Source organism: Macrobrachium rosenbergii, chromosome 1, assembly GCF_040412425.1.
Source record: "Macrobrachium rosenbergii isolate ZJJX-2024 chromosome 1, ASM4041242v1, whole genome shotgun sequence".
Classification (NCBI taxonomy): Eukaryota; Metazoa; Arthropoda; class Malacostraca; order Decapoda; family Palaemonidae; genus Macrobrachium; species Macrobrachium rosenbergii.
The window spans coordinates 29,397,125-29,419,624 of NC_089741.1; the positions used below are offsets into that span (position 1 = coordinate 29,397,125).

Sequence of the window (22,500 nt, forward strand, 5' to 3'; positions counted from 1 at the left end):
TTTCCTCTCTCTCTCTCTCTCAAAAAAAAACACACACACACACACACTGCATTTTATTAAAAAGAGAACTTTACTATCCATTATTCTAAAACTCTCTCTCTCTCTCTCTCTCTCTCTCTCTCTCTCTCTCTCTCTCTCTCTCTCTCTCTCAAACATACGCACACACACAAACACACACACACACTGCATTTATTAAAAATAACACTTTACTATCCATTCTCCTAAAACCTCTCTCTCTCTCTCTCTCTCTCTCTCTCTCTCTCTCTCTCTCTCTCTCTCTCTCTCTCTCTCTCTCACACACACACACACACAGACTACATTTTATTAAAAATAGCACTCTACTATCCATTCTCCTAAAACCTCTCTCTCTCTCTCTCTCTCTCTCTCTCTCTCTCTCTCTCAAACACACACACACACGAGCAACTAATTCTGGTGCGCAGCGGTAGCTGGAAGCTACATTCCCAGCCTCGTAATGATGCCATGAATTTCGTTTTATTAAAGTTGGAAACCCAATTATGAATATACGAGTATCTCTTTTTGCATGATCTCATTCAGCTCCATTTTCAAAAAAAAAAAAAAAAAGAGAAAAAAGATACAGGGACAGGTTTTATCGCATTAACGCCGACTTGACTTACATGAGAGGAAATTGCGAACGTGAGTTACAGTTTTTTTTTTTTTTTGTTTTGTTAATGTAGATTTGGTGGTCACTGATGTACCATCATACACATGACTGTATCTTCCTGCTGATGTAAATTTGTGGTAATTTTTTTTTATTAATATACTGTAATACCTAGCGTAAGGTTACCTAAGATAAGATATAATACCGTCGCCCATAATATAAATTTACTGGATAAACAAAAAGAAAAAGAAAAAAAAAATGAGACACTTTAGGGTGAATGTTTATCATATCCATTTTAAACAAAAAATTAGATATATATACATATATATAAATAATATATATACTGTATATACGAGTATATATATGTATATATATGTATATATATATATATATATATATATATATATATATATATATATATATATATATATATATATATATATATATATAGATATATATATATATATATATATATATATATATATATATATATATATGTCATATTCATTTTATTTTACAGTCCATTTCCATTCTAAATGTGCCAAGATTTCTCTCCTTAGTTGAACCTCTCTCAGTACCATTTGTCACCGAGGGCTCTCTTGGTTTAACTCAACAAGTACTTGATCCCGAGACGGGCGGGAGAACAAACCAAATGACTTGAATCACAGAGGAAGGTAGAGAAAAAATGTCTACAGATTTCATCAATAAGTAGAGCTTCTCTTCAACAGTAGTCTACAACGAGCTACGGAACCATGGATATTTTACAAGAAAAAATCAATCAATCAATAAGCTTTTAAAGAAACTGCATCAATTTTTTTATGATTTAAATATTTTCTTCGTCGATTTTTTGCAATTTTTCTTACATAATATTTCACTCATATAAGGAAACTGATTTATTCCCATAAACTGGAGTCACGCAATCATATTCCACTCCTCCGGACATATACCGCCAGGTTTTTTCTTTTATTTAATTTCTTACTCACATAAGGAAACTGACAGACTGATTTCCGTAACCTGGCATCAGATATGTTCTCTATTCTCTCTCTCTCTCTCTCTCTCTCTCTCTCTCTCTCTCTCTCTCTCTCTCTCCCTCTCCCCTCCCCCCAGGCAAATAATGCTCTGAAGCATGGCTTTGTCGAGATGAAAGCTAAACCGAGTAATAATACAATGGACTTCGTTTTATTAAAGCCAGCATTTATGCATTATGTCATTCATATGAATATTGAATGGCCAGGGGACACAGGCCCGGCGTTGGTTCCAAGTGAGGTATTTCAATTATTTGTTTTGAATTTTCTCTTTTTGCGAACCCCCACCCTCTCTCCTCTCTCTCTGTATTATTTACCTGTTCTTAATTTCAATTATTTATATTGAATTTTGTATTTTTACGACTTCCACCCTCCCCTCTCTCTCTCTCTCTCTCTCTCTCTCTCTCTCTCTCTCTCTCTCTCTCTCTCTCTCTCTCTCTCTCTCTCTCTCTCTCTCTCTCTGTATTATTTACCTGTTCTCAATTTCAATTGTTTATTTTGAATTTTGTATTTTTCCGACTTCCACCTCTCTCTCTCTCTCTCTCTCTCTCTCTCTCTCTCTCTTCTCTCTCTCTCTCTCTCTCTCTTTGCACCTTTTACCTCTTTCTAATTTCAATTTATTTCAAGTTTTCTCTTTTTCCGTTACCTCTTTATAATGTTCAGTTACCACTTTATAATTTCAATAATATTTTTGAGTTCTCTCTCTCTCTCTCTCTCTCTCTCTCTCTCTCTCTCTCTCTCTGTCACCACCTCAGAAATCTTGGTGTGAAAGTATTAAGTCACCGTTGTGTCATTTCCAAATCCGGATTTCTAGGTTTTCAGTGGAAAACCTATTCCCAAACACAATGCGAAATTAACATGTTAAGAGCCCACAGTGAAGATTTTTTAGATGAAAATTAAAAAATAAAAACACCACAAGGAGACTTCATATTCAATACCTGAATGCTATTTTGCATATGATAATATATATATATATATATATATATATATATATATATATATATATATATATATATATATATATATATATATATATATATAATACGCTTGAGCAAAAAGAAACAAGTAAAAGCTGCGTCGAAGTTTATTCGGCGCAATCGAGTTTTCTGTAGCCTACAGCGTATAATCAAAGCCACCTAAAATAGATCTACCTTTCGGTAGTCTCGGTATAATGCTGTATGAGTCGTGGCCCATGAAAATTTAACTACGGACCGGTGGTGGCATATTCTATATCGCTGCCAGAAGCACGATCACGGCAAAGTTTAACCTTCAATCAAATAAAAACTACTGAGGCTACAGGGCTACAATTTGGTATGCTTGATGACTGGAGGGTGGATGATCAACATGCCAATTTGCAGCCCTCTAGCCTCAGTAGTTTTTAAGATCTGAGGGCGGACAGAAAAAGCGCAGACAGAAAAAGAGCGGGCAGAACAAAGTGGGAACGGACAGACAGAGCCGGCACAATAGCTTTCTTTTAGAGAAAACTAAAAGCCAATAAGAAGACATTCTAAAGAAAAGGATGAAAAAGTAACTTGGGTTAACGATATCTTTTTCATTTTGTTTTCTACTCGACTGAAAGAGTAGAAAATTGAATTTAGGCCAAAGGCCAAGCGCTGGGACCTGTAAGATCATTCAGCGCTGAAATGGGAAATTGACAGTAAAAAGTTTTGAAAGGTGTAGGAGGAGGAAAACCTCGCAGTTGCACCATGAATTAATAATTATTGTTAGGAGAGGGGTCGAGTGTAAAATATGACCGGAGGTACAGTTAAAGAAATGCAAGGGGTTGCAGCTAGGGGCCGAAGGAACGCCGTAAAGTATTGCCTACAGGGCACCGCGTGAGGTGCACTGACGGCGCTACCCCCCAGCGGGATCAACTGGACTAAAGTCTTTGGTACATATGTTGCTCTTATCTGTTTGCATTGAGCATTAATACTAGCAAGAAGGTTAAAACGTCCACTTCACTTTAGAACTGGATAAACTTAACTGGTTTCGAACCATAATAAAAGGTAATATTCACACTCGGGTAATTCTGTATTCTCCGTGGACACATTCACAACGAAAATATTACTTAAGCAAATCCAACTACCAAAGAGTTCATTCAGATGCAAGACACGAAGCTTTGCATTTCCGTTGCAGCATCAACAATTTGGATTCAATATATCATTTAAGGTTTTTCCTGGTGTTCATAACAACTACACATTTTGTTTCATTTTGTATTCTGCTGAATTTCTCATTTTAAAATCAGCCCAGAAAGACTTCAAAATTACAATTTTCGAAGCGTTCACATAATTCTGAGTCTTATCTGCTACAATACAAGGACTTTCGTCTCTTAATTTTTTACGGTCATCAAAAGAAAACAAGTAAAAAATGCGCCGAAGTTTCTTCCGCGCAATCGAGTTTTCTGCACAGAGTATAATCACGGCCACCGACAACAGATTTATCTTCCGGTGGTCTCAGTATAATGTTGTATGAGCCGTGGCCCATGAAACTTTAACCACGGCCCGGTGGTGGCCTACCCTATATCGTTACCGTTGTCAGAAGCACGATTATGGCTAACTTTAACCTTAAACAAAATAAAACATATTGAGGCTAGAGGGCTGCAATTTGGCATGTTTGATGACTGGAGGGTGGATGATCAACATACCAAGTTGCAGCCCTCTAGCCTCAGCAGTTTTTAAGATCTGAGGGCGGACAAAAAAAAAAGTGCGGACAGAATAAAGTGCTGACGGACAGAAAATTAAAGATCAGTCTAAAAAAAAAAAATTCCGAAAGAGACGCCTGAGACAAAAAAAAAGGGGGGTCACTTCTAGAAAGCTTCTTGTCAATAATTCAGGCAATAAATAAATTACTTCTTCCCTGGAGGTGAAATCGACAACGTCGGAAGGAATCTGACAGAAATATGTCGAGGCGATAAACGAACAAAGAAAGGAAATATTTACGTCGCATTCCCACGTTTTGGAAGCGATTCCTGTATATCTTCGGCGATGAATCAATCATTTCTTGCGATAGAAAAATCTATGTAGGATTCATTCCCACCCCATCTGAGAGAGAGAGAGAGAGAGAGGAAAAATAGAAAAATGGGGAAATGACAGACTGAGAAAAGTGTAAAAGGTGCAGAGAGAGAGAGAGAGAGAGAGATGAAAACAGAAAAAGGAGAAAACGAGGGACAGACAAAAATCATATATATATATATGTATATATATATATATATATATATATATATATATATATATATATATATATATATATATATATATATATATATATATATATATATATATATATATATACAGGCACAGAAAAAAAATAGGAAAATGAGACAGACAAGAGGAATGGATAAAAAGAGACAGACAGACAGACAGACAGAGAAACAAACGTCACTCTGGCCCCCACATCTAAAAAAAACAGTCCGTTCATCTGGTACGTAGCATCTTTGCGCAAACAACTCCTCCTCGACCACTTATCCACCGAGCGAATTCCACTTGGGAATATGACTCGAACATCTCAAAACGCTTTTCCTTCTTTATCTTTAATATTTCAGTGTCATGGTGATTGTCTTTCATTAACCATGGATGGTAATACTTTGATAATTACATGTAATCACTTTAATTTGTGGTGTTTTATTGTTGATTTGATGATCAAGGTTATGTATTCTTAGGTAATATAATGCTATGCAAATGTAGTTCCGCACCCGTTTGGCTTTTTCTATAATAATAATAATAATAATAATAATAATAATAATAATAATAATAATAATAATAATTATTATTATTATTATTATTATTATTATTATTATTATTATTATTATTATTATTATTATTATTACTTCACGTGGAGTTACTTATCCTCTACCGGATATTTTCCCGAACATGAAAATCTCTCACACGGAGTTGGTTTTCCCAAAATGAATTTTGTGAATTAGAGTAGGTATAAAATTTCACATATAATCTTCTGCACTGGATAACAAATTTCAAGATCTCTTGTTTTATTTGGAGTTCACTTTCCACAGTGAATATTCTGGATGCGTAGCTCATACTATCCAATAGAGAATATTTTCTCTTGTTGGATTGTAAGAACTGGATGCTCTATTTGTCATACGGAGTTAATTTTTCCAATGGAGTAAATTTTCCAAAGTTGGATTTTCAGAACTGGCAGCTCTATTTGTCATATGAGTTGATTTTTCAAATGGAGTAAATTTTCCAAAGTCGGATTTTCAGAACTGGCAGCTCTAATTTGTCATATGGAGTGCTTTTTCAAATGGAGTAAATTTTCCCAAGTTGGATTTTCAGAACTGACAGCTCTACTTGTTATATGGAGTTGATTTTTCAAATGGAGTAAATTTTACCTAGTTGGATTTTCAGAAAACTGGAAACTATTTGGCTTACGGAGTTGATTTTGCCAATGGAGTAAATTTTCCCAAGTTGCATTTTCAGAACTGGAAGCTCTATTTGTCACATGGAGTTGATTTTTCAAATGGAGTAAATTTTACCTAGATGGATTTTAAGAACTGGAAGTTCTATTTGTCATATGGAGTTGATTTTTCAAATGGAGTGAATTTTCCCTAGTTGGAGTTTCAGAACTGGCAGCTCTATTTGTCATATGGAGTTGATTTTTCGAATGGAGTAAATTTTCCAAAGTTGGATTTTCAGAACTGGCAACTGTATTTGTCATATGGAGTTGTGATTTTTCAAATGGAGTAAATTTTCCCAAGTTGGATTTTCAGAACTGGAAGCTCTAGTTATCATATGGAGTTGATTTTTCAAAGGTAGTAAATTTTCCCAAGTTGCATTTTCAGAACTGGCAGCTCTATTTGTCATATGGAGTTGATTTTTCAAATGAAGTAAATTTTCCAAAGTCGGATTTTCAGAACTGGCAGCTCTATTTGCCACATGGAGTTGATTTTTCAAATGGAGTAAATTTTCCCAAGTTGGATTTTCAGAACTGGCAGCTCTAGTTATCATATGGAGTTGATTTTTCAAAGGGAGTAAATTTTCCAAAGTTGGATTTTCAGAACTGGCAGCTCTACTTGTCATAAGTTGGATTTTCAGAAAACTGAAAACTATTTGGCTTACAGAGTTGATTTTTCCAATGGAGTAAATTTTCCCAAGTTGCATTTTCAGAACTGAAAGCTCTATTTGTCACATGGAGTTGATTTTTCAAATGGAGTAAATTTTACCTAGTTAGATTTTAAGAACTGGAAGTTCTATTTGTCATATGGAGTTGATTTTTCAAATGGAGTGAATTTTCCTTACTTGGAGTTTCAGAACTGGCAGCTCTATTTGTGATATGGAGTTGACTTTTCAAATGGAGTAAATTTTCCAAAGCTGGATTTTCAGAACTGGCAGCTGTATTTGTCATATGGAGTTGTGATTTTTCAAATGGAGTAAATTTTCCCAAGTTGCACTTTCAGAACTGGAAGCTCTAGTTATCATATGGAGTTGATTTTTCAAAGGTAGTAAATTTTCCCAAGTTGCATTTTCAGAACTGGCAGCTCTGTTTGTCATATGGAGTTGATTTTTCAAATGGAGTAAATTTTCCAAATTCGGATTTGCAAAACTGGCAGCTCTATTTGCCACATGGAGTTGATTTTTCAAATGGAGTAAATTTTCCCAAGTTGGATTTTCAGAACTGGCAGCTCTATTTGTCATATGGAGTTGATTTTTCAAATGGAGTAAATTTTCCAAAGTTGGATTTGCAAAACTGGCAGCTCTATTTGCCACATGGAGTTGATTTTTCAAATGGAGTAAATTTTCCCAAGTTGGATTTTCAGAACTGGCAGCTCTAGTTATCATATGGAGTTGATTTTTCAAAGGGAGTAAATTTTCCCTAGTTGGTTTTCAGAACTGGCAGGTCTGTTTGTCATATGGAGTTGATTTTTCAAATGGAATAAATTTTCCCAAGTTGGATTTTCAGAACTGGCAGCTCTATTTGTCATGTGGAGTTGATTTTTCGAATGGAGTAAATTTTCCATAGTTGGATTTTCAGAACTGGCAGCTCTATTTGTCATATGGAGTTGATTTTTCAACCCCCTAACCTGACCTTTATAAATGTGATGACTCTATCTTATAAGGAGTTAATTTTCTCATGGTATCTTACGAACGTGTTACTTTGACTTCATATGAACTTGATTTTCCCCAATACATTTATGAACGTGCATATATCCCCTTTTTCAGTGGGGTTAATTTTTCCTCGTGGCTTAATGAACGATTAGCTGTTACTTCAAGCGGAGTTCATTTTGCTCTAATGAGATTTAATGAGCGTGAAACTCCTATTTCAAATTAGATTAATTTTCTCACTTAATTTCAAGATTTACTTTCATGAATGTCCTGAATTTTCACAAACGAGATTCCGGACTGGATGAGTTTTAATGAATGTTCTGAATTTGAATAAACGTTTGAATAACCAGCTCCCATAACATCACTTCGACACAATTTACAATTGGGAAAAAGGTCACGATTATTCAGGAATCTTATATTTGATTAGAGTTTTAGTTTTCTGTAAAAGAAAACTATTGTGCCGCACTTTTTTCTCTCCGCACTCAGATCTTAACAACTACTGAGGCTAGAGGGTTGTAAATTGGTATGTTGATCATCCACCCTCCAATTATCAAACATATCAAATTGCAGCCCTCTATCCTCAGAAGTTTTTATTTTATTTAAGGTTAAAGTTAGCCATAATCGTGCTTCTGGCAACGATATAGGACTGGCCACCACCGCGCCGTGGTTAGAGTTTCATGGGCCGCGGCTCATCCAGCATATCCAGAGACCACCGAAAGATAGAGCTATTTTCGGTGCTCTTGATTATACGCTGTAGCGACTGTATAGAAAACTCGATTACGCCGAAGAAACTTCGGCGTATTTTTTGCTTGTTATAATACATGCAAGCTTTTTCTACTTCTCTTGAGACAAGAAAGAACTATTCCCTACAACTGCACTGGGGCATAAAAGCGAAATAATCCATTCCCTTACAAAATTACTTTACGTAAATATATCAAAAACCTTTACTATTCAAGTATAATGACGTAGGAATATCTATTTATAGATAGAAAATTAAAATAAACTATTCCCTCACAAAGTTATTTCATGTGAATAGGAATATCTATTTATAGACAGACGATTAAAATAAACCATTCTCTTACAAAGTTATGTCACGTGAATGTGTCAAGAACCTTTCCTATTCAACTCTAATGACGTAGGAATATCTATTTATAGACAGAAGATTAAAATAAACCATTCTCTTACAAAGTTATGTCATGTGAATATATCAAGAACCTTTCCTGTTCAACTATAATGACGTAGGAATATCTATTTGTAGACAAAATATTGAAATAAACTATTCTCTTACACACTTATGTAGGAATATCTATTTATATAGACAGAGAATTATGCATAATTCTTTTGATACCACAACTATTCTAGGACGGCGGAATCAGACAGAAAGCGAGAGATATGGAATTACAGAAAATGTCACAAGAGACGAAAAAGGTGAAGGAAATGATAGGAATAGCAACGAAGAAGTGGTACGGGGTTGGGGAGTTGGGGGATGGGAAGGAGCGGGGTTAAATATAAGAAGGCCTGGCGACTGAAGATAAAGTTGACCCTGAGAATACCTGAGTGTTGCCTATACTTCAGCTGGTACGCGTCCTAAAAACTTATTTCTGTCCTAAGAACACACACACACAAATATATATATATATATATATATATATATATATATATATATATATATATATATATATATATATATATATATATATATATATATATATATATATACACACACACACACACACACACGTGCCTTACCCTTTTCCTCTCTTCATTTATCAATGCAAAATCTTCGTCTCTTTACCATTCATTGGAAAACTTTGTCTATCTGTCTATCTGCCACCGTATCCTCATCATCCGCTAAACAAGGGGAAGGCCTTCCGTTGTGATGGAACCCGAAATTCAATTAGGAGAACACGCGTAGCCCTTTAAAACCCGACCCCATTCACCCGCATTATGGAAAACGCAGCGACCACCTCTCACCGAGTGTCCTTTGTCAGATCAGACGCTCCAAAGGTTCTTCTCTGCCCTAGGATTACCGAAAGATTACCGATGGATTACCGAAGGATTACCGAAGGGTTACAGAAGGAATACCGAAGGAATACCGAAGGGTTACCGAAGGATTACCGAAGGAATACCGAAGGATTATCGAAGAATTACCGAAGGATTACCAAAGGATTACCGAAGGTTTACCGGAGGCAAAACTAATATAATAACGTCAGACTCCTGGGGATTACCGAAGAAACACCGAAGGATTCCCGAAGGAATACCGAAGGTTTACCGGAGGCAAAATGAGTAGAGTTACATCAGACTGCTGGGATAAATTTCCTGTTCATCGGATTTCTCATTTCTGAATACTACCGTAACGCTCTTGCCTGAAGAGATCTCATTTCAGATATCAGTCCTCCGTGACGTAACGCTTCGTTTCATTCTGAGTGATGGGTGTGTGGTGTCTATACAACGTGCATTCTTTGTCTTGTGTATATATATATATATATATATATATATATATATATATATATATATATATATATATATATATATATATATATATATATATATATATATATATATATATATATATATATATATATATATATATATATATATATATATATATATATATATATATATATATATATATATATATATATATGCATATATATATATATATATATATATATATATATATATATATATATACATATATATATATAATATATATTCATATATACACATATATATATATATGTAACTGAATAAATGTAATAAATTATATATTAGTGAGGCTAGAACCGATGAAATCGGCACCAGAAATATGATGGAGCTCATGGGAGTCTAAGAATGTTTTTCGTTTGTTTTTGTAAGCAAGCAAACGATAAAATCTCGTAAAGAAAGAAAGGGAAAATTACAGTTGGTGTTGCAATTGTTTAAAATGCTTATGCAAACAAGGAATGAAGAGTTCTCTTCTACAAACAAAATTCATGTTAACATTCTGCTTTCAGAAATAAAATAAATAATTACATTTTTTTACAGCATGTTTTTTTTTTTTTGAAAGAGAATATGATAGTTCAACTGCAGATGTTTTAAATGCTTTTGTGAATAAGGAATTAGTGTGGTTTTCTATAAGCAAATTGCGGTCAATATTCTACTTTTAGAAATTAAAAAAAGTAAAAAAATGCGCCGAAGTTTCTTCGGCGCAATCGAGTTTTCTGTACAGCCGCTACAGTGTATAATCAAGGCCACCGAAAATGGATCTATCTTTCGGTGGTCTAGGTTTAATGCTGTATGAACCGCGGCCCATGAATCTTTAACCACGGACCGGTGGTGGCCCATCCTATATCGTTGCCAGAAGCACGGTCATGGTTAACTTCAACCTTAGATAAAATAAACACCACTGAGGCTACACGGCTGCAATTAGGTATGTTTGATGATTGGAGGGTGGATGATCAACATACCAATTTGCAGCCCTCTAGCCTCAGCAGTTTTTAAGATCTGAGGGCGGACAGAAAAGTCCGGACGGACAGAAAAAGTCCGGACGGACAGAAAAAGCCGACACAATAGTTTTCTTTTACAAAAGACTAAAATACATTAAATATTTTTGTAAACAAGTAATTACAATTGTTTTCCATACACAAATTCTGTTTAGTTTTTCTATAAACAAACTGAGGTTAGTATTCTGCTTTCGGAAATAAAAAAAAAGTATTAAATGGTTTTGTAAACAAGGAATTTGAGTCGTTTTCTATACGCAAATTCTGGTTAGTATTCTGCATTCAGAAATCAAAGAAATAATTAACCATTCACATCCAGATCTGGAAGCAGATCGAGTTCCAGCGAAAGGAGAGAAGTGAACCGGAATAAGTTTATTTCCAGCAAGAAAAAATGACCGTGGATAGAGTAAGTAATAGGTACCTCGATTCTGAACGCATACAGGTAGTTACTAATTCTTTGATTCAATGATAATGGCGTATTGAAATTTACCGGGTAATCGGTCGATATCTGTATCAAATTCGCGAGCTTTTTATTCCTTCCGTTTATTCAAATACAATATCTTTGGGATATACATTAGACTGAACGGTTCCTGTTTATTTTTCTGCTGAAATCGATAACAGTTGGAAATACCTTTTTTTTTTTTTTTTGCCGTAGCAAACAGGCAGAGACGAAAATGGTGCCTGATCTGAGAGAGAGAGAGAGAGAGAGAGAGAGAGAGAGAGAGAGAGAGAGAAAGGGGGCGCATGTAGATACTATAAATATATGTTTATGTACGTATACATATACGTACATATAAATATATTTATATCTATCTATATATTATTATATTATATATGTATACATGTATGTGTGTGTGTGTGTATGTAGAGAGAGAGATATATGTGTGTGTGTGTGTGTAGAGAGAGAGAGAGAGAGAGAGAGAGAGAGAGAGAGAGAGAGAGAGAGAGAGAGAGAGAGAGAGACCTTCAAAAATCGAACATCCGAAATGATCCCAATAATAAAAGGGACGTATTAGAAAACGACGAAGGAAAAAAGGAAAAAAAAAAAAGGTGACAATAAAGACCTAATCCCGATCTCTGCAGGGGCTTCATCCTCCTGCTGGTTCGGGAAACCTATTCATTCCTGAGGGCCGTATTCATCCGAGGATTCTGGACCGGTTTGATAAACCCTGGCGGGAAGAATGCTGGAATCACCTCTAATGGCGCGGGAATCAGCTCACTCGGGGGACAGACATTTACTTCTTGCGTTTTTTTGGGGAATGCTCAGAGAGAGAGAGAGAGAGAACACTGCTTTTATTTCCTGACGGGTGGATTTTCAATGAAGTTGTATTAAAGGAACAAGTAAAGTACATAGATATTTCAAGTGTATTATATATATATATATATATATATATATATATATATATATATATATATATATATATATATATATATATGTATATATATATATATATATGTGTGTGTGTGTGTGTGTGTGTATATATATATATATATATATATATATATATATATATATATATATATATATATATATAGATAGATAGAGAGAGAGAGAGAGAGGGAGAGAGAGAGAGGAGAGAGAGAGAGAGAGAGAGAGAGAGAGAGAAATTTCTCCTCCAGATGAAATTAAAAACTTCATATTAAGAACGATGAATAAATGAGAAATGAGAGAATTTGTTCTCTCATAAGCAATGTCTTCTTGGTAATATTTAGCGAGAGAGAGAGAGAGAGAGAGAGAGAGAGAGAGAGAGAGAGAGAGAGAGAGAGAGAGAGAGAATTTCTCCTCCAGACAAAAATCTGAAGAGAGAAATAAACAATTTGTTCTCTCACAAGCAGTGTCTTCACACAGTAACCAAACCAAAAGATTTCATACTGAAGAGAAACAATAGCAGAAAACAGCGAGAGAGAGAGAGAGAGAGAGAGAGAGAGAGAGAGAGAGAGAGAGAGAGAGAGAGAGAGAGAGAGAGAATGTTGGATATAATCGTTGAGCCAGCGATATAAGCAGGACAACTACCGTGAACACTGATATGATTCTGTCTAAAAGGAAAAAGTCTAATGGTTTTGTTTCTTTGGAGCTGACGAGAAAATTCCTACAGCCGAAATCACTGGAACCTCGATCTTGCTTCTGATTGGTGGTGAGCTTGAGCTTTCGCCAGTCAAAGCTAGCTTTTAAAGATATCAGCAGTGGGTATTTACCGTCAGCTCCCAAACACCTACTACAACAGTTACTTGAAATTCAACTAGGCTATCTGGTCAATTTCAAATGGTCGAATTCTGGCCCACCAAAATGGCCCACCAAAACTCCCCTACCTCAACCCCGACCATTTCCACAGCCCCGCCAATCACCCGCACCCAACCCCAATAATTATACAGTAAGTGTTATGGCAAAGAATTGGAATGAAGTGTAAACTTAACGCAAAACGGAATCTTTTCAAGTGTTTTACGCATTGTTGATATTAGTTGTTAAATGATTAAACAAGTGAAAAATGTGCCAAAGTTTCTTCGGCGCAATCGGGTTTTCTGTATAACGTAAAATCAAGGACACCGAGAATAGATCTGTTTATCGGCGGTCTCGGTATAATGCTGTATGAGCCGCGGTCCATGAAACTTTAACCATGGCCCGGTGGTGCCCTGGCCTATATCGTTGCCAGACGCACCATTATGGCTAACTTTAACTTTAAATAAAATACAAACTCCTGAGGCTAGAGGGCTGCAATTTGGTGTGTTTGATGACTGGAGGGTGGATGATCAACATACCAATTTGCAGCCCCTTAGCCTTAGTAGTTTTTAAGATCTGAGGGCGGGCAGAAAAAGTGCGGACGGACAGACAAAGCCGGCACAATAGTTTTCTTTTCAGACTACTGAAAGGCTGAGAGGCTAAGTTAACAATCCACACCACATAATCATTCAACATGAATTGTGCTTCAAAACCTTAATCTTCGTAATCTCCCGGTTAATCCACTGGGGAAATCCAAAGCCACACACAATTATAGTGTTCAAATGATGTCATCATCCTCATTTCATCTGGGATTGGCAAGAACTGCTGTACAGTGCAGCGCAGCTGATCTACAACTGTAACGTTTGTACCGCCAAGTAAATTAAAACTTTTTTACAACTTTTTTTCTGCTGTGATCCCTAGTAATCATTCAATTTAAAGGTTGGTGCAGATGATCATAAGAGTGACGTTTGTACTTCGAAGTACAGAAAATTTTTTTTTATTGTGATTTTTAGAAATCATTTAATCAACAGTTAGCGCTTTTATCACTTCCGAAAATCTTTCTTTCCTGCTCCACTACTGTGAATTACTTTAAAAATTTCATGTGTATTTTTTATATATTTCAGTGGCAGCTTTCATAATAATTTCAGCTCTGCTATACGATTTATTTAAAATACAAAAATGGCAGCGTTCATACAGATTTTATATTCACTACTGCCTGGACACTGATTAAAGAAAGATTTCGTATTGATGTAATTCTAATTAATCGACAACATAAAGGGAATTTTGACTATAAAAATGGCAGCGTTCATACAGATTTTATATTCACTACTGCCTGGATACTGATTAGATAAAGATTTTGTATTGATGTAATTCTAATTAATCGACAACATAAAGGGAATTTTAACTATTACTTTATCCTTCGACCTGCTAATTATTCCCCCTTTATTCTACGTTCCCAAAAAACAAACTCGAGCAATTTACTTCCACTTGTTACATTCTTTCATCCGCCATTTATTTTTCATTGCTCGCCAATTAAGTGTTTAGTAAACATCGTCGACCGTAATGAGAGACAATGAGGCTTCCCGAAATCTTCTGTCTCTAATTATCATATCGTTAATCACTTTATTATGCATTGACTTGGGTCCCCGAGGCCCCTTTGCGGGTCGTTCATTAATTGGGGGCATGGGGAGAGGGTCCTTTGCTAAAAACGGAGGTAAATTTTATATGCTGAGTTAGGTAACGAGTGAGTCATTAACCGAAGAGTGAATTGCCCTCCGTAATATTTTTACTGAGACTTTTAGACGGGATATTTATGGCATAGTTTGTAAGTACCCATTACGCACGTGTTGATTCGTTCTTTATTGCAACCTGGGTCAATTTGCTTACTAATAATACTAATACCGCCCCATAAAATCGTCGGTATGTTAAACACAGCCAGGTCATAGAATGCTAATGGAAGTATACACTTTGATATATGTCCTTCATAAAAGAGGTTAAAGTTATGTTATATATTTAAATGATTTTACAATAAGGACTCAGGCAATTTGGGGGAACTGTAACTACCAAAATACATGAGACAGTGAGCTCACTGCACACGCTTCGCTGAGTTATTTTTGTTCATCTAAAAGACTCAAAATTATTCTAAAATTACACCAAAAAAGCACATTTTTGGGGACATCATAGAATTCTTACCCCATTCACCTGAGCATTTTCATTGGCTAATGCAGAATAAAAATAAAATAAGCAACAGTTCCACTGTTTACTGATCTCTTCAAACTGAATTATTGTCTTCTAGTCAATATGATAATAAGCTCAATGCTGATTCACTTGAATGAAATGGTATTATCATATCAGTGACTGATTACCTGTTTTCGGTTTTTCTTCGTATTTCTTCGTTAAATAATAATGAATGAATGTGATTTTAAAGAAAATGCAGTATCCAATTCTGAAACGGCAAAAGGTTCAACTGATAGCAGGAGGGATCGTGGAGAAGAGCAGTGTGGCCAGCGTTACAGGCGAAGCAAACCACGGATTGTGATGTAACAGTCATAGGAAAGTAGCTCAAGAAAAATATGTATATATATATATATATATATATATTATTTATCGCATTAATTATATAAGCAATAAGAACGGATTTGGAATAAGACGTAAGAAAGTTAATTTGAAAAAAGGCTGGCAATGTAATGACTTTGGTATTCAGTAAACAGTAGTCATATTTATTTGTCTATTTATTGTTTATCTGGTCTTGAATGTTTGCATATTGGGGCATGGAAATATGTGTATAAAAGCAGATTAATCACTAATCTGAAGGTGTACGTACAAACGAAGGTTTCCTTTAGACTGGTGGAACAGAAGGAGATTGTCTTTAGAATGGTGGAACAGGAGACTGTCTTTAGACTGGTGGAAGAGAAGAGACTGTCTTTAGACTGGTGGAACAGAAAGAGACTCTCTTTACACTGGTAGAACAGGAGACTGCCTATAAACTGGTGGAACAGAAGGAGATTCTCTTTAGATTGGTGGAACAGAAGGAGATTGTCTTTAAAATGGTGGAACAGGAGACTGTTTTTAGACTAGTGGAAGAGAAAGAGACAGTCTTTAGACTGGTGGAACAGAAGGAGATTGTCTTTAGACTGGTGGAACAGAAGGAGATTGTCTTTAGAATGGTGGAACAGAAGGAGATTGTCTCTAGACTGGTGGAGCAGAAGGAGATTGTCTTTACACTGGTGGAACAGGAGACTGTCTTTAGACTAGTGGAAGAGAAGGAGACAGTCTTTAGACTGGTGGAACAGGAGACTGTCTTTAGACTGGTGGAACAGTAGGAGATTCTCTTTAAACTGGTGGAATAGAAGATTGTCTTTAAAATGATGGAACAGGAGACTGTCTTTAGACCAGTGGAAGAGAAGGAGACAGTCTTTAGACTGGTGGAACAGAAGGAGATTCTCTTTAGACTGGTGAAACAGAAGGAGATTGTCTTTAGACTGTTGGAACAGAAGGAGATTGTCTTTAGAATGGTGGAACAGGAGACTGTCTTTAGACCAGTGGAAGAGAAGGAGACTGTCTTTAGACTGGTGGAACAGAAGGAGATTCTCTTTAGACTGGTGGAACAGAAGGAGATTGTCTTTAGAATGGTGGAACTGGACTGGGAAGAGAAGGAGACTGTCTTTAGACTGGTGGAACAGGAGACTGTCTTTAGACTAGTGGAAGAGACTGTCTTTAGACTGGTGGAACAGAAGGAGATTGTCTTTAGACTGTTGGAACAGAAGGAGATTGTCTTTAGAATGGTGGAACAGGAGACTGTCTTTAGACCAGTGGAAGAGAAGGAGACAGTCTTTAGACTGGTGGAACAGAAGGAGATTCTCTTTAGACTGGTGGAACAGAAGGAGATTGTCTTTAGAATGGTGGAACAGGAGACTGTCTTTCGACTTGACTGGTGGAACAGGACACTGTCTTTAGACTGGTGGAACAGAAGGAGATTCTCTTTACACTGGTAGAACAGGAGACTGTCTTTAGACTGGTGGAACAGAAGGAGATTCTCTTTACACTGGTAGAATAAGAGACTGTCATTAGACTGGTGGAACAGAAGGAGATTCTCTTTAGGCTGGTGGAACAGAAGGAGATTGTCTTTAGACTGGTGGAACAGAAGGAGATTCTCTTTAGACTGGTGGAACAGAAGGAGATTGCCTTTAGACTGGTGGAACAGAAGGAGATTCTCTTTAGACTGGTGGAACAGGAGATTCTCTTTAGACCGGTGGAACAGAAGGAGATTCTCTTTAGACTAGTGGAACAGAAGGAGATTCTCTTTAGACTGGTGGAACAGAAGGAGATTGTCTTTAGACTGGTGGAACAGGAGGGGACTGTCATGGAAGAGAAAAGGTCCAATTCACAATCAGACTATTTAGACAATAAATTAAAAAGATGGAGGCTTCTGATGCTACCTCCTTCGTAGTTAAAGGCGGGGTTCTTGGAAGAATTGTCGAGATTTGGGTAACCTAAAAATTACTTGAATGCCCGTGAATAATTCCTCTCCGACATTTTTAAGCAATTGAATCACGCACCTAACCATTCCGAGATACTTCTCAAATCTCTCCGAGCCACTGGTTTTGCACCAGTGACGGGTTCGCCAATACTTCTTGCGATACACGAGACGGTTTCGCGTCTCCGTTTGATATCGACTGAACGGAACTCTTACTTTTTTTTTTTCTTTAGAAAGCAAGTCCGTACTGGGATAAAATAAATGCATTCCTTTAAAGTCTTCATTTAGGCGCTACAAATACGAATGCCTCTTAGTATTAAATTCCTTGTGTTAATGTTTATATTATAATTTAAATGAAGAACCCTAACTGGGATGGGTTGGTTTAACATCCTTTTTGATATCGTCTATAAAAAGCTCTGCAAAAACGTCCACTGTGATAAAAAAAGGCTTGACTACGTTCATTCACATACATATACAGAGTATATACATATACATATAAATATATATATTATATATATTCGTATATATATATGTATGTATATATGTATGTATATATATATATATATATATATATATATATATATATATATATATATATATATATATATATATATATATATATATATACATATATATATATATATATATATATATATATATATATATATATATATATATATATATATATATATATATATATATATATATATATATATATATATATATATATATGTATATATATATATATATATATATATATATATATATATATATACATATATATATATATATATATATATATATATATACTGTATATATATATATATATATATATATATATATATATATATATATATATATATACAGATCGACAGATATCACATTTATGTCTGCGCACGTATTGATTCTTTAACGAAACTCTACGAATGAAGTCCAGAATTTGATGTGACAGAAGGAAATTCCCAAAGAAAAGGCTCCTCACTAACAAGCAAATCAGAGAAGAGACTTAAATCTGAATGCTGCTTCATTTTTGTAATCAATAAATCCTTTAACAATCCATTCTGGCGCGTTCCTCCATTCGTACTACAATTCCTTTCCTTAATTAAACCAAAAATCGAAATCAAACTCCATTACCAACACCTTCCCCCACCCCACATCCTAACCCCTAACTACCCTTGACCTATAAAAAATCTAGAAATCAAACAACCACTCCCAAAATCTCTCCCCTGCATAACTATTATCAACCGGTATAATCTGATCTACCTGTTGTCTAAATCAAACTCCACTATCAACACCTTCCCAACCCCACACCCTAACCCCCACCTACCCTCGACCTATAAAAAAATCTCAAAATCAAACAACCACTCCCAAAATCTCTCCCACCCACAACTATTATCAACCGGTATAATCTGATCTACCTGTTGTCTAAATCAAACTCCACAACCAACACCCTCCCCACCCCCACACTCTAACCCCCTACCTACCCTTAACCAACAGAAAAAACTCAATCAAACAACCACTCCCAAAATCTCTCCCACCCACTACTATTATCAACCGGTATAATCTGATCTACCTGTTGTCTAAATCAAACTCCACAACCAACACCCTCCCCCCACCCCCAAAACCTTAACCCTCTACCCTCAATCTATAAAAAAACTCAATCAAACAACCCTCCCATTAACACCCCACAAACAACTATCATCAACGGGTACCTGATCTCTCCTACTCAGCTGGAGTTCCCTAGTGGCTTCTGGGCAGAGCTGCCGTCGACGCGTTATACAAAGCCTTCTCTTAGACACATAATGTACCTCGGAGTCACCTACTTGATAATTAATGTGCCTCATCTAAACTTGTGTTGGGAGTGTTTAGCCGTGAAATGGCTCCATGCCTAATGGATGTAAGGGGGCGACTGTAGGAGGTGACTATAGGTCTATAGGTCTGTAGGACTATAGGACTCTGGGGCGTTTCTACTCAAAGGATTCGGCGTTGACAGAACATCAAAATGAAATGGTTTGACTCTGGGAAGGGAATAGCTTTTTTGGAAGTTCTTAGAGAGAGAGAGAGAGAGAGAGAGAGAGAGAGAGAGAGAGAGAGAGAGAGAGAGACTGGAAACCCACCCAAAAATACACTTTTTATTTTATCATAAAACATCTTTGATAAGAAATAACCGGTATTTCTTCAACTGCCGAGAGTAATACAAATTACCAAACTGTCGATTACCATAATTATTCAACTCCTTATACGTTCGCTATAAGTAAACAGATTTATACAATTTTTACTGGAAGGTCAACTGATACATTAACTGTAAATTATATATATATATATATATATATATATATATATATATATATATATATATATATATATATATATGTGTGTGTGTGTGTGTGTGTGCATATTTATTTATATATAGATAAATAAATATACACACACACACACACACATATATATATATATATATATATATATATATATATATATATATATATATATATATATATATATATATATAATATACAGGGCAAACACGGACAGTATAAGCTCACGACAAACCAAGTACACAACAAATCACTGTGGTAACACAACATCAACACAAACTCCATCGACATCAAAAATACAGCAAAAAAAATTGATAAAAATATCTAAAAAAAAAAAAATGACGACATTAATCCACACAACGTAAATGTCATAAAAAGTCAGAAACCATTTCGATACAACCTGTGGCAAATACTTATCAAAACCTAATTTCATTTTATGAAGACCAACTTCTTCATTCAAGTGAGAAATACTACTACTGTTACTGAGAGAATCTTCCTTGCTATATACCTTGGAAAAAGGATAATTACCGTCCTAACCCTGGTAGTTAGAAAAAACCAGTTCTTGCGTCCTGACACAGATATTCCGTAAAAATCTTGACAAAAATGTCCAAAATGGTGCAGTGAAACATGTCTACTCACTGCAGTTGATTAATTTAGCAATGGCAATGAAAGATTTTTAAGAAAACTGGAAAAAGGATAATCACCATCCACACCCTGGTAGTTAGGAAAATCATTTCTAGCGTCCCGGCACATATATCCCGCTACACAAACCTTCACGAAAATGGTGCACTGAATCAAGTCTAATTCATAGTTGATAAATTTAGCTATGGCAACGCAAGATTTGTAAAGAAAATCAGTCAGTCTAGTAGAACTACAAAAAACAATTTCTTACCTAATTTGCATTTTGCTGATGACCTGATCTCATAATTTCTTGGTTATCCATAAAAGAAGAGAAGAATATGTCCCAGGCTGGCAAAGGAACTCGGATCTGAGAATAAATGGAAATATGTTTTATAAATATTTTGAATGTCAGCATACAATCTACAAGAATCATTTATTCTAACAACACCGCTTTCACCTGAAGGCACCAGATCCTTTCTATATTATTATGTAAACATAAGTCATTCGACGAAGTGAAGGCCTGCATACAACTTTCACCACTTTCACCTGAAAGCATCAGATCCTTTCCCTATTATCATGTGAATATTAATCATTCGACGAAGTGAAGGCCTGCATACAACTTTCGCCACTTTCGCCCGAAAGCATCAGATCCTTTCCCCTATCACCATGTAAATATAAATCATTATGGCGTCGACAGGTACAAATAGTTAGTAATTGCTTCCGAGAGTTAATTATGTTATCTGAAATCGCGTCCGACGATGTTGAAAATGAATGTGTTATGTGAATCTATTATATTTCAATTAATGTGTCTAAGAGGGTAAATTATATACCTGAAACATTGATGTTTACGATAAAAATTAGGACTTGTATCTTAGTTGAAGTGAATCGCACCATACGACACAGGGTTTTAATTATTATTATTATTATTATTATTATTATTATTATTATTATTATTATTATTTAAAAATTACTATTGTACCATGAGTCTTCAAATGGAGAAACAAATCCGTAATTATGTATGGGTACAAATATGTTTATTTGTTAATATATCTGTACCCATACATAACTGTGGATTTGTTTCTTATTTATTATTATTATTATTATTATTATTATTATTATTATTATTATTATTATTATTATTATTATTATTATTATTATTATTAGTCAAGTTGCAACTTTCGTTAGAAAAGCAGAATGATGCAAGCCCAAGATCTCAAATAGTGTAAGTAAACCTTTGACGAAAAAGTAGAGACTATCTATCCGAAAGAAATAACAACGCAAAACAAACAAGATAAATAACAATGAAAAAACAAATAAAACCAAACAAATAAACTGCGAAATGAGGCTCTCGTGAGCCTATTTTTCTACGGATTCTACAGATTAAATCCCGCAGGAAAAAAAAAAAAAAGGCGTATTGATTTAGACAACAGAGGCCGGTTGAGAATTCGAGACTGCTACAAGATTACAAATACATTATGTCGAAGAGCAAATAGAACATCGCTGTGTCTTTGAAATAATCGGACAAATAAAAAAAAACATTTGTAACAGAATAAATGCAACAGAGTGATGCGTCTGAAACACATCCAGTGTATTAAAATTCTTTTGTAAAGAAACAAATAAAATATTAGGAGATTTTCGTAATTCACACACACATACTGTATATACTCGTATATACAGTGTGTGT

At 35.3% G+C, this 22,500-nt stretch overlaps 1 long non-coding RNA gene across 1 annotated transcript in view; it reads right to left on the bottom strand.

The window, feature by feature from the left end:
• LOC136845331 (uncharacterized) overlaps positions 1 to 22,500 on the bottom strand; it is a 53,301-nt gene that overhangs the window by 14,631 nt on the left and 16,170 nt on the right. The window contains exon 2 of the long non-coding RNA XR_010855148.1: positions 21,088 to 21,183. This is a non-coding gene — a long non-coding RNA (uncharacterized lncRNA). The remainder of the gene's footprint in view (positions 1 to 21,087; positions 21,184 to 22,500) is intronic.